Below are 13,149 nucleotides of genomic sequence, written 5' to 3'. Positions count from 1 at the left end.
GAATGCACCCATAATTTCAAGTGCCAACTGCAGTAGTTCTTGGCTACTTTTGAAGACTCTAGAGAATATTTAATCTAGAAACTCTTGAAATAAACACCTATGGTGGTGGAATTGTTAATTATCTTGTACTAATTATGTAGCAAATATGTATATAATAAATATTGTGCTCCACAAAAGTATATAATTAATTTTAAATAAGTGTTTTAATTGAGAATACTAGGAAAATGTTTTTTAAATGTTTAAGTATCACTCTTACATGAATTTTCACTATTAATAAATTAGTTAAGATCAAAATAACCTCTGAATGCTAAGTATGTTCTGTGATTTTTTTCATAACTTAATACCATAGATAGCTGAGACATTAAGCTATCCCCCAAATGTGTCTCTGCTTTAAGACACTTGTTGATTTTCGATTTACAGCTTCTCCCACAAAATAACGACCTTGACTTAAGATGAGAGATGTGATGTTGTTATATAATGATTTGGTTAGAAAGCAAGCAAAATTAATGTGGTTGTTAGTGAATTTATTTAAAAAGATTGTTAATGCTAAGGACCAATATATAAAAGCTGACAGCATTAGGTTTCCATCAATGATTTTTTTTTTAATTTTAAATGGAAAGAATAAGATGGAGATAAAGAACAATGGTAGCAGAAATAGCTGCTACTGAATGGATAGAAACATTTTTTTGAAGCCAGAGTAAAAGGTATACATTTGAGATAGTAGTTTGCAAGAAGGCGAAAGAGGTAATTTGATCTAAAGGAAGCAAGAAGCAAATGTGTAATATATATAAAGAAAAATGGCTCTATTTTTTTTAAAATTCTAAACCTGGGATGAAGGCAAATCTTTCCATTCAGAAACACACAGGTAATTTCACTACTGTTTTATGCAGGTAATCACAATAATTATGGACTTTTGGCATATAAAACACGTTGTTTCCTTTCCTTGAAATGATGCTCTATTTCTGAAATGCCAAAAGTAGCATGCCAGGCATGAAGCCAGGTCCACAGTGCTTCTGCCCGACAGCACGGAAGGCACAGGCTGTTCTGTCTGAGCCAGAGAATTGTAGTAGCCTCTCTCATTACACGCTGCTAATATCACAGGCTGAAGCAATACATGGTCAGAGTCAGCAACGTGAAAATGAAAAAAAAAAGTTAAATACCAGCCTAGATATGCTTGTGATATGCTAAAAATGAATTCCAAGTACTAAAAGCACGGCATACAAGGAAACTATCAAAAACTGCCAAGTTTGAGATTTAGAAATGTCATTCACCGATGCTGTTTCCAAACAAAAAGCTTTTATTCTCCTGGCAGGTTTTCACAGCTTAACAGATAAGCCTGAGCTAGGGGTTTGCGAGTTGCTTCTGAGAAAGGTATTTTATGAACAAGGGCGATGGCTTGTGTGAAGGAAGGAGGCGTTAATGGGTTAAAAACTGTGTAAATGTTACTCCGGTAAAATTACAGCTTGTTGTTCAGATGAATACTCTCCACTTCGCATATAGCTTTAAATTATGGACAAATGCTTGCAATTGTGAACTCCCCACATTCTGCAGCCTGTTCCCAGGCTTCATCAACCAGGGCTGTCCAATGGGATTACTGTAAGCCTTCACGGCAGTCTGCCAGCCACTGATGAGAAACTCATAGCCCTGGATGTTAGATTGCTCTCTTTATTCCATCCTAGTGACGGCTGTGATTGCTGTCATGGTGTTAGGTTAGAAATTAGCATTGTGTAGCCCAAATTTTGCCATCCAGAACATACTCAGGGGAAGAAAAAAAATCAAAGAATAGCAATTTCATCTGTAGAAAGAAAGAATGAAAGACAGGGAAGAAAAGCATTCAATGTCTCTATAATACAGATGTCTGCAAAACTTGGGTCAGGAAATGTTGAGTGGTACTAGTTGGCAAATTATCTAAGACAGGTATGTTCTCTTGTTATCAGAGAATGACCTCTGCCAAAAAATAATAAATACGTGTGGCTTTCTTTGATAAATTAGCTGACTGAGGCAGCTATGAGTGAGTGCTTGAGAGTGTTCACAATAGTCATGGCTTTTAACGGTGGTTTTAAGAAAAATATCCTAAATTAGTCAAGAAGGCTTTTGAGTTTGAGGGTTAAGTCCAGGTTTTTGGTATCATTTCAGATGCCATATTTGGAAGCAATGGAGGCATAGCATTACTTCCTTGTGATAATTTCATTGTGACACACAGATCTAAGTGACCCATGAAAGGGACAATGTACAGTAAAGGAAAGGAGTATTGAAAAATAAAATACTAAATGAAATTATGTATTTTTCATGTAATTTTCCTTCAATCATCACAAGAATAATACTGACACTGAAGGGCCAAAATAATCAATGCTTAAAGTGATTTGGTCCTGTAGTTGAATTTGCCCTAGTGTTTCCTTTCTATTTTCTGTTTAATTATTCTTATTTACTTAAAAAATAACTAAGTGCTTGCTGATCTTGTAGTTTCTAACAAAACCACATTATTGAAAAAACTTACATTAATATCTCTTATACTAGAGATTAATTATAGCAAAAAATTGAAAGCCATTTAAATTTGAGCTAAAGAGGAATATAGGGTCCTTATCTTTTGACTCTTTCTAGGCTAGCCACAGACATGCTAATTTTTTCATGTCATTAACAGTGAGCAAGCTGGAAGGATTCTGACATGTGATGTGTGCAGACTCTGCTAGGAGTCTTGATTTTTATCCACCTACCCAAGCTTATCCGTCATCTTTAATCATGCAAAAGAGAGAATTACTTAATCATTTCATTTCATTGAAAAAGAAAGAGAAAGATTTACATTAAAATGATGACATGCACGAAAAAATAAATTGAAAATGATCATGATGGGAAGGAAATGTGGAGACTGAAGCTCCATTGGTTTTGTGATGTTCATTTAAAGCAATGACCGAGTCAAAACCAAGATCTAAAAGCAGTGATGGTGTTAGCAATTGGGGTATAGCCACCTCATCTTCTCTATGTAAGATGCGGTCTGCATTCTCCGAGAATTCTGTGAGAAGGCAAGACAAATAATTAAACATTTGACCCAGGTGCCTAACTCTCTCTCATCTCACATTAAATTATATATCAATGCCAGTATTACTTAGAGGGATTGAGTAGAACACCAAAATGTACATTAAGATATTTATATAAAATAGCTGTTCTAATTCCAAATGTGCAAAATCAATCAAATGCTTGAACTTTACTTGCAAAGCAAAGTTAAGCTTAAATGCAGAATATAAACCTATCTTATTTTATTTTAAGCATACTAGGGTATATTATTAGTATACTTGTATGTATATCATTTGTATTCTGGATTTTTATTAATAGTAAGGCATGTTTTTTAATTATGCAACTTTCATGTATTTATTTAAATTATATAAACTTGGGTTTGAAACCCAAAATAATGTTCAATTTTTTCCCCCATTTCCCTTGCTCATTCTTTTTCTTTTATTCCCATATTTCTGTTGAAGCTAGTAATGAATCCTTCAAAAGATAAGGGATTTCTAAGTGCTAGTGGTACCCACTGACAATTTAAATATCCTCTTTTTGTATCACAGGAATCAATAATCAGGCCTTTTGTATTCTTCTTTCTTCTGAAATACATGTTGTTTTGTGTATTTCAGTTAGTCTATTTGTAAAAACAATCTACACTTGAATGGAATATTCATTTGAGCTAAGTAAGCATAGCCATATACAAGAGAACAGAGCAAAAACATCCTTGAGTTTTTTAAAGGAAAATTGGTAAATGCGTTTCTTCTTGAACTTGTCTAGTAAAGCACTGTTAAGAAGGAATTCTGTCTAGTAAAGCACTGTTAAGAAGGAATTCTGTCTAGTAAAGCACTGTTAAGAAGGAATTCTGTCTAGTAAAGCACTGTTAAGAAGGAATTCTGTGCCAAGATGATTCTACATATAGCATTCTCAAAGTGTAAGGTGCTTAATTATACTCCCTTCACAGTGCTAATCATTTGATAAATCAGATAAAATGATTTATTCTGGATTCTGCTAGCAGTATAATTGCCCCTCTTTCACAAATGCTGGTCATCTTGACATGCACAGCTGTGCAGTAAACAGGCCACACAGTGAGGTTAAACTCCAATTCTTCAGACATTTATTTAGACATTATGAGACCTTTCAAATACTTTGAATTATATAGCAAAAGCTCAGGTGATCTAAAAACATTATTGCATCTTATATAATCATACAACCAACAAACAGTTCAATGGGATAATGCAAGATGAAAGATGTAATTGATAGATTTAAATAATTTTCATCTTTAAATTACAAAGATTCTACACAAGCTGAAGGGAAATTATGATTTCAAAACACATAAAAATTTGCATAAGATTAATGAGTACAGGATTGACGATACTATTCATAATTATTGGATGGAGAGTATCATGTATTTTAAAAACTCAATCATTTTTTCCTCATCTACTGCATCTTTAAATTCCAAAAATATAATTACCACTTTTTGCCATGGTCCTTTGGGGGAAGATAAAGCTGATTCGGCTTTACTTTTATTTAACTTCATTGAAGACTTCTGTGCTAGAGATCACAAGAACTTTCCTTAGTATTTGTAGATAACCATATGAAACCATACACAACTTTTAATGAGTAGTAAAAAAATCATTAGAGTACTACATTATAAAACTATAAATTTGAAGATAATAAAAACACAGAAATTTGTTAATTAAATATACATTTTGTTCATGTATACAAACAGGTGGCTATAGTAGAAAAGTCAAAATAGCATTTTTCTTCAAAGAGGCATTGATATTAATGTATGTGTGGTATTAATACATGTGTGGTATCAATTTATAGGAGCATATGTTTTCAGTTGTCTTTGTATTCTTATAAAATAGAAGAGAGAAATAAATTATATATCATGTTGTAATGTAAATATTTTTATGCAAATCCAAATTGAAGAACTTACAAATTTACAGTTTTTATCACAGCAAAAACAATTAGCTTTGTGTATTCCAATGATCTTCTGAAATGCATTAGTATATAATTTACCACAGATAAAATTATATTTTATTTATTCATGTTAGATGATGCTAAATACATATTGGTTATAATTTTCATCATACTCTACTGTAATGTAAGCTTTTAAAGACAGAAATTAAAATGTAAGCCTAAATTATTTTATTTTCATATTGCTTCTAGAAACATTATATATTTAACTTTTCAAATATATATTTAAAATTTATATCTAACATTACATATTAGTCAGTATAAGAACTTCAAATAAAAAATGCAACCAGAAAATAAAAGATTTGGATCAAATATTAAGGAAGTGCCAACAACTGCTATACTTTAACTTTATAGCAATAGGTGGCACTGTTACCTAAATACTCTGATTTGAATTGAGAAACTGGAAACACGTTGTCTCTGTGTGTAATTTCATACATGTAAACAAATGACAAGTTAGTTGAAAACTAAAAGTGCTGGTGATTGACTCAGTATTACATTTATACAGTCAGTAGTGTCTCGAATAGAGGAAATGTAGATTAAAATGTATGGCAATAAGTATGATTTGATTGGTACACATTTCATGAAACTCATAAACATTTTGACTTTAGTACAAACAGCAATAATCAGTGGATTTTTTTCCTGCAAAATTGTACTTTATAAATATCAAATTATATGGGGTTTTGTTCTACAAAATTTTAAGGTGTTTTAGAAACCAGGCAATCAATTGCAGCACTTAGGTGGATCCATATGATGCATTTTTAATGCAATATTTTTCATGGATTGTGTGTGTGTGTGTGTGTGTGTGTGTGTGTGTGAACAATAAGAAAGTCCTCATGTAATCTACATGTTTGCTAAGTATCTAGTCTTTACTGCACATACAAACTGACTGGGAAGAAATGATTTTCTTTGATCACTGCCAACTTGGTCATGGGTAGTATCTGAAAGAAAAATAGGCATGTGTTCACTATGTTAATAGGAACATAAGAGAGACCAATAAGGACCTTGGTAATGTATACTTTAACTTAGTACAAGCTAGAAAATGTTGTCCCTGGGGTAGGGGAAGGGGCAGACTTCCTTAAATAAATGCCTCTTGCACCAGGCAGTCTGCTACTAGGATCAGGAGATGAATCGCAGTCCCTATGGCTTCATGACCATGCATCCCCTCCTGAAGACCAGTGTAATCCACAGTTTTCTCCACATCTTGAAAACTGATTAATGACCTGTGTGGCCTTATCTTAGAATCTGGGAAATGTTACATGGATATATGATTTGGTGGTTTGTATGACTCTGCTGTATTGTTCATAAAGATCTTGATAGAAAGCTGCAAAAACAATATAGTGACCTAAGTTAGTTGGATTATCAGTATGCAAGCTCCTATCTAATCAGTAAGAGATCATTGCATCACTAGACATAGTTCTGGCTATTAACCCAGTGTGGTAAACTCTGCGGGGTGTATGATTCACCTTCAAACTTACTTTCTTACTTTCTGTAAATACCACCTGAGATTGGCACCAGCTTCCAGTAGGTTCTTAAGGAAAGATTTCTGCTCAACAGATGTTTTTGCTTAAAAACTCATGTTCCTTTGCTGGGGAGATCAGGAAACACAGGGAATATCATGGAGGAAACTGGGCCCCATCTCGAGAAAACTTCTTTCTTTTCTGTCCTGGAACAAAGAACGATGAGCAGTGGTGTCCATTACAATATCATCTACTATCCACACTATTGCCGTCTCCAAGCTTGCTCCCACGGAATCTAGTCTGTGCTCTGTACAAAGAGAGGTGACCTTGTGATAGTCCTCCATACTCGATTCACCAGCAAGAACCTAGATCACAACATCAACAAACATAAATCTCAAAGTGAAATTGTTACCCTAAAAATAACTTAGTGACTTTAAAAGGCAAGGAAAACAAAGCTAGATCAGGGCTGGAGGGATGGCTCAGAGGTTAAGAGCACTGGCTGTTCTTCCAGAGGTCCTGAGTTCAATTCCCAGCAACCACATGGTGGCTCACAACCATCTGTACTGAGATCTGGCGCCCTCCTCTGGCGTGCGGGCATACATCAAGGCAGAATGTTGTGTACATAATAAATAAATAAATCTTTAAAAAAAAAAGAAAGCTAGATCAAAATGATAGTGATAGTCGGTAACAGTACTTTATAAGGATACTTTGCAGGGGCTGTGGAGATGGCTCAGTGGTTGAGTACTGACTGTTTTTCCAATGGTTTGTGTTGATTCATGGAACCCTCAGAGTGGCTCACAGCTACTCTATCAAGGGATCTGATAGCCTCTGGTGTATGTGGTCACCAAGCACTCATTTGATGCTAGGCATACATGCAGGCTATATATGTGTGTATATACATATACATATACATACATACACACATACATATAAATGTGTGTGTATGTGTGTGCTTTTGTGTGTGTATATATCTATATCTATATGCATATATATGCAAAAAATTTGAATTATATGTTGTATGGGCCAGGTACTATTCAACAATATAATGTGTTCTTATTATTATGTACTACTTACTTCAGGTGCCATGAAGGAATGCACGGTTATCTAAGATCTGGTCCCTGTTCTCAAGAAGTTCTTGAGTCATCAGAGATCCCAGACTGCCAACAGCCTGTATTCATACTACTCAGTTTTCTCTGGAGGAAAAAAACGTAAATTTACAGAGCAAACCCTTTTCTGAAAATAAAACCCTTTCTGGCCATATGATAAAAACCAAGGTATTTGGGATATTTTTGAGTTTTAATATGTACAGACATTGATGTTTAACAAGTGACATCATATTGTATTTATCTTTTCATCACATGAAAAGATGCATTTAAAAGCATTACTAAATATTTTTATTTTCAGAAGAGCTACAGAATAGCTTATTTCTTCACACAGTCTCACAGGAGTGAAGAGAAAGATGTAAACTATGACCGATTGTACCCTCACTTCATCTCCCTTCTCCCCAGAGTCAAATGAAATGTCTGAAAATGAGGCTCAGCCCAAGATTCCCAAAATCACTGCTAATTAATTAAAATTGAGTTCTGAACCTAACCAAATCACCCCACTTTATAGTAATGCAGTAAACTGAGACTTAGGAACATGAAATGATAGCATGGAAGGATGATAATATGGTTAGTCATGATATCCCATCCTACTGGCTATTTCCCGTGTTACAAAACCCATAGGGAAAGTCTTCCATTGTTGGCCTTGGTATTTACGTGAGAGAACCGGCTGATAGATTACTTTTGGTCATGTCATTTCTTTGGCATGAGCTAGCTAGATCACATGCCTTCATGATAATTGTTTTTAATATTATGTGAATTAAATATATGGAGTCTACAACAAAACTCAAATTAATTCATTGAACATATTTATTAAGGCAGTGTTTTTATAAGGCGAGGTCACACAGTGGTAAGTTATAATCAAAAACTAGCAGGTACTTTTGGTATTGCTGAAGTTTGTAATGAGTTATCAAACTAAGAAGCAAACGGAAAACTGCGTCTCACAGTTTTCTGGCTGAGCAATTGTTAGATTTGCTTCTTGTTAAAAAATGTATTTTTTTTAAGTAAGGCAATAGAATTTCAGTGTGTGACTTCCACTTCACCTTGCCGCATTTTGCTCTTAAATATGTTTATAATACCAAGTGCTTTGTGGATATATCCATCCCATGGAGTTCATTTAATGCAAGTGTGATACTTGCTATAACGTACAAAAAAATCCCAATGGTTTCTCTCTAAAAGGAAATTTTAGAGCAATGAGACGCAATAAAATATAAAATTGAAAATAAATATGGTCAAGAGCAAATACTCAGATTTTTTTTAAAGATGCAGAGTATTACCATTATTTACTGTCAGTGTGCTCTAAAAAGAATTTCTTGAACTTAAATCTTTCCACCTGACTGATAAATTCAAAGCTCCAGCATCTCCACAACCTCAGAAACCACCAGACTCCTCTCTATTTCAAGACCCACTTCTATAGATTCCAAACAGACATAGGCACATGTGAAGTAAGACATGTGTTAATTAGTGACATTAATTATTCCGTAAATTGATATACACACTTTAAAACACCATTTGATATCTGATAAATGGACAAATTTAGCAGTTAATTTGAAAAGAGATTTTTTTTGAAAAAAATAGAACAACCATGGTATCAATATCTTAAGAGTTACACTTTGTTGATGCCTGCAATTAATGTTTTAGACACCAGAAACAATGTTCAGTGTCTTATGAATTTTTCTGTATACTTAAGCAATCGCTCTACTCCATGCTTGGAAGAAGTAACAACCAATTTCTGACAAGAAAAATGATGCTTCCATGAACTCACTGACTGAGATGTGAGATTCAAATCCTGGTATTTTAGCTCTTTCCCAGGTGCTCTGTGCCTCCAACCCAGCCACCATAATGGTAACAGCTAAGGACTGAGCACTGGGAGAAAACTCCATGTGGATAAGACAAAGAAGTCTAAGAATTCTTAGATAGGTCAGGAAGAGTCCTCCTGCTGCCTGATATTACCAGATTATAGCAGGAAATGAAGCCAGAAAGAACTACCTGGAAGGCAAAACTGCAATGTCCACTATCTTTCAGCTGTAACAGTTGAAAGTTGGTATCAAACTGCTTTCACTGGGAAATGTAAGGAGACCGAGCTGATTGCACCTCATTGTGAAATGATTCCAACTGAATGGGTGTGCCAAGGAATAGCAACTGTGTCTTTCCTCAAAGTGAACCCTGATATAAAAGAGGGGTATAAATTTTACTTACTGGAAGTGGAGATATTCTTTCAGAATGATGCTATTAATGATCCACAATGCTTTGAAGAGCACCTCATTGCTACAAAATTTTGTTTCGCTGGACATGTTGTGGACATCAAGAATCTTATTACACAAGCAATTTTTGAAATACTGGAGAAATCCCAGCTACACCAGAACTGTGCAATGGTTGATATAAAGATTGGATTAGGTATCAATGTAACTACCAAAAAGATTGCTCTTGCTGGTGTTATTGATAATGATTCCTTTAGACTCTGTCCATTGGGAGATGCAAGCCAGCAGAAGGACAGTCCTACTGTGACCTTGAATAAGTAGGTCTGGAAGCCTTTGTGTGACTTTCAGGTGGAGTGAAGTTGCTTTGGAGGTCAGTCTGTGCAGGACTGTAGTGTTGATGAGTTCAACTTCTGACCTTGGTCACTATGAAAAAAATTTAAAAGGCTTGTAGACATTTGGGGACGCTACAATAACTTTGAGTAACATCTGCCCATAAAGGGCTAGATGAAACATTAAAGAGTAAGCAGAATATGAAGGAAATATATTTACTGACAATATTACTTTATTACTAGTGGCAGGTAGAAGAAGTGGTCTGATTCCCCTGGTATCTGGAAATACTGTGTGCCCATTTACCAGATGATCTCCCATCACCCCAGACTGGGATGCTCAGGGTGTGTGGTCATTTCTTGCATTGCCTGGTTATCTTGGCTGTTCAACTCTACTTTCTCCAGAAGGATTAGGCCAGTTTGCTTGCTGCGGAGGTATTTGGAGTAAAACAACCATTTAACATGGGCCAAACCTTGAACAAGCATATTGAAGGCATGGATATCCTTAATGCAAGCAAACCAAAATAAACAAAAATAAAAAAGAAGCAAAAGTCACAAACAAAAACAAAACAGAAAAACAGAGAATGAATTTGTTAGAAAGTAATTTTAATTTCTAGGCGAAAAGTTACATATTCCTAGTTTGGATAAGAAAATTCAAGCAAGATAGTATTGTATCAGTTTACTAGTGAAAAAATGGTTGAGAAATTACCCATCGTTATTTGTTTTTTTTAGCATTTTTTAGCTCTGTATAGTAATGTATGCCTGCAACATGTAAATGCTGAGGCAGCAGAATTACTTTAAGTTCAAAGCCAGCATGGACTATGTAGTGAGGCCCTATATTGAATAAATAATCTTTATAGTTAGCAAAATTGACATGATATTGTTAAATTATATCTCATCCACTGTATGGTTATATGGGGTAGGTACATACCATTAGCAAAGGAATGTCATTTATGGGGCTGGAGCAATGTTTCCTTGATTTAAGAGCCAGTAAGCCTCTCTTGTAGAAAACCCTAATTTGGATCCCAGTATCATGTGATTTTCAATCTTCTGTAACTCTATCTCCAGGAGATTTGAGCCCTCTTACTTCCCTCTGCACCCACACCCAAATGTTAATACTCTAATACCACACACACACACACACACAAAAAAAAATAATTTAAAATAATAATAAATTTAGTATTATTCCTAAATGCTAGTGATAATTTTTTATAAACAATTAGCTGTTGCTTGATCATCTGTAGCCCTTGTTTTGAAAATTTAAATGTTTGCATTGTGCATGCTAATAACAATTAAAAAAAACCAACAAAACAAATCCAGGCAGTTCACCTTCCAAAGCGGGACTCCTTGTCACTGAGCTGGTCCTGCCTCTGCATTTTCACATAAATATTGATGCAAGTATTTAAATAAATATATTAACTTACATAAGACATTTTTGGCTTTTCTTTTAAAGAGTAACTTTACCTAAAAATGCTCTACAAAGTCAAGGAAGTTGCTGGTTCATATTGTTCCTGTCCTTAGGATGGTATCTATCACTAAGCTCCCAGAACTGTTATATTCATGATTGGTAAGTTTCTGGACTCAAAAGCAGTGATTTTTGAGGTACATACTGTATTTCAGCCCTCAAAAATTCAGAAAATGACTTGAATCCTTAAAACCATCTGAAAAATTCTCTATGGTATGCATATAAAAGCATCATTGTGGAGAATGGGTTCAAATAGTTAATTAAAGTCTAGGGCAGTCTTCCTGATGACATAACCTCTTATATCGATCGATACTTTTAAAATGTTGTTTAAACCCTCATATATGAATTGATATAAAAACACACAAGTACATATACAGATTTCTAGTAAATACAGTTTCATGTATGTTAAAGAAAAGATAACAGTGTATTTTGTTTTGAGCAGCTGTTTAATCTTGATTTACTCTAATACTTATAACACAAAGGAATACAGGTTCATCTAAGAGTTATGTCCCTCCATATAGTTGTATAAAAAAAATTTATTTAAGGATCTTCTTTTAAAAGAAAATTTTAGTCACCTGTTGATTTGTGCAAAACTCTACTAAGGCAAAAAGCAATGTGTGTGTGTGTGTGTGTGTGTGTGTGTGCATGCAGAGTGTGGTGTGGTTTATGCTTACTGTATATATGCATAATAAGGACAACCTTTGAAAAATTTGGTTTTAAATGTCAAGAGCCAAAAAGAACTCTATCATGTGTGTTATTAATATGTTTCACTATCTAAAAGAGTATTCCATCATGTAGTAGGAATGTCACATTACCATAATTTTCTTATATCAAATGCATGCATTTAGCAAGTCTATTATGGCAGCGTCTGCCCTGAAAAGAGAAAAATCCCTATGTCCAGAGGTTTATGATGTCCTGTCCATTTCACTTTCAAAATAGATCAATGTTTTAGGAGTAATTTTTTAAAATATTTTTTTGGTTTAGAATTCTAATGCATTTAAACAAACTACCTAATGTCCATTGAACATAAGTAAATTAAAATGGTGTTTAATAATTGTGTTTATTAGGAACATTAAATACGATATAAAGTGGACAAAGTTGTATTTCTGATGATTTTTTTAATTAAATTATATATTTTGGAAAAATAAAACAGTTACTATCCTTACCTTTCACAGAATAGTTCAATCATTTTAAAAATACTTGGAAATCAGATATGTTTTATGCACTTTTTGAGGACCTCTTTAAAGGCACTTGTAAAATTGTATCTGTCTATCAAATAAAGTAAAAGTGAGAAATTCTTGTTCTGCTTTAATGACCTCAATTCTAAGTCTTAGCAATCTCTTAAAGACTAATTTTAAATCACATATGGAATCATATAATTTTCCAGTACTCAATTATTTTGAATCTTCAAATTTTTGTATATTATTATCCAATGCTATATCTATAAATATAGTTTCCAGTCACATAATTCACATTGCAGTTACTGTGGGATCATCTGTCTTCCACATGACACCATACCTTTCATGAAAGTTTATACTTTCCCATTACTCATATTTCCTTGAAGCCTTTAATTCCATAATTAGAAATTATATTTTTTACACTAAGTTTGCGAAACACACA

General features: G+C 34.0%; 1 pseudogene; it reads left to right on the top strand.

The window, feature by feature from the left end:
* The first annotated feature begins 981 nt into the window (after window positions 1-981).
* On the top strand, window positions 982-10,602 carry LOC119826091 (annotated as a pseudogene).
* Window positions 10,603-13,149: the final 2,547 nt, after the last annotated feature.

Source organism: Arvicola amphibius, chromosome 11, assembly GCF_903992535.2.
Source record: "Arvicola amphibius chromosome 11, mArvAmp1.2, whole genome shotgun sequence".
In the NCBI taxonomy this organism is placed as follows: domain Eukaryota; kingdom Metazoa; phylum Chordata; class Mammalia; order Rodentia; family Cricetidae; genus Arvicola; species Arvicola amphibius.
Note: the sequence above shows the minus strand (reverse complement) of the source record. Positions and strands in the feature narration are given on the sequence as shown.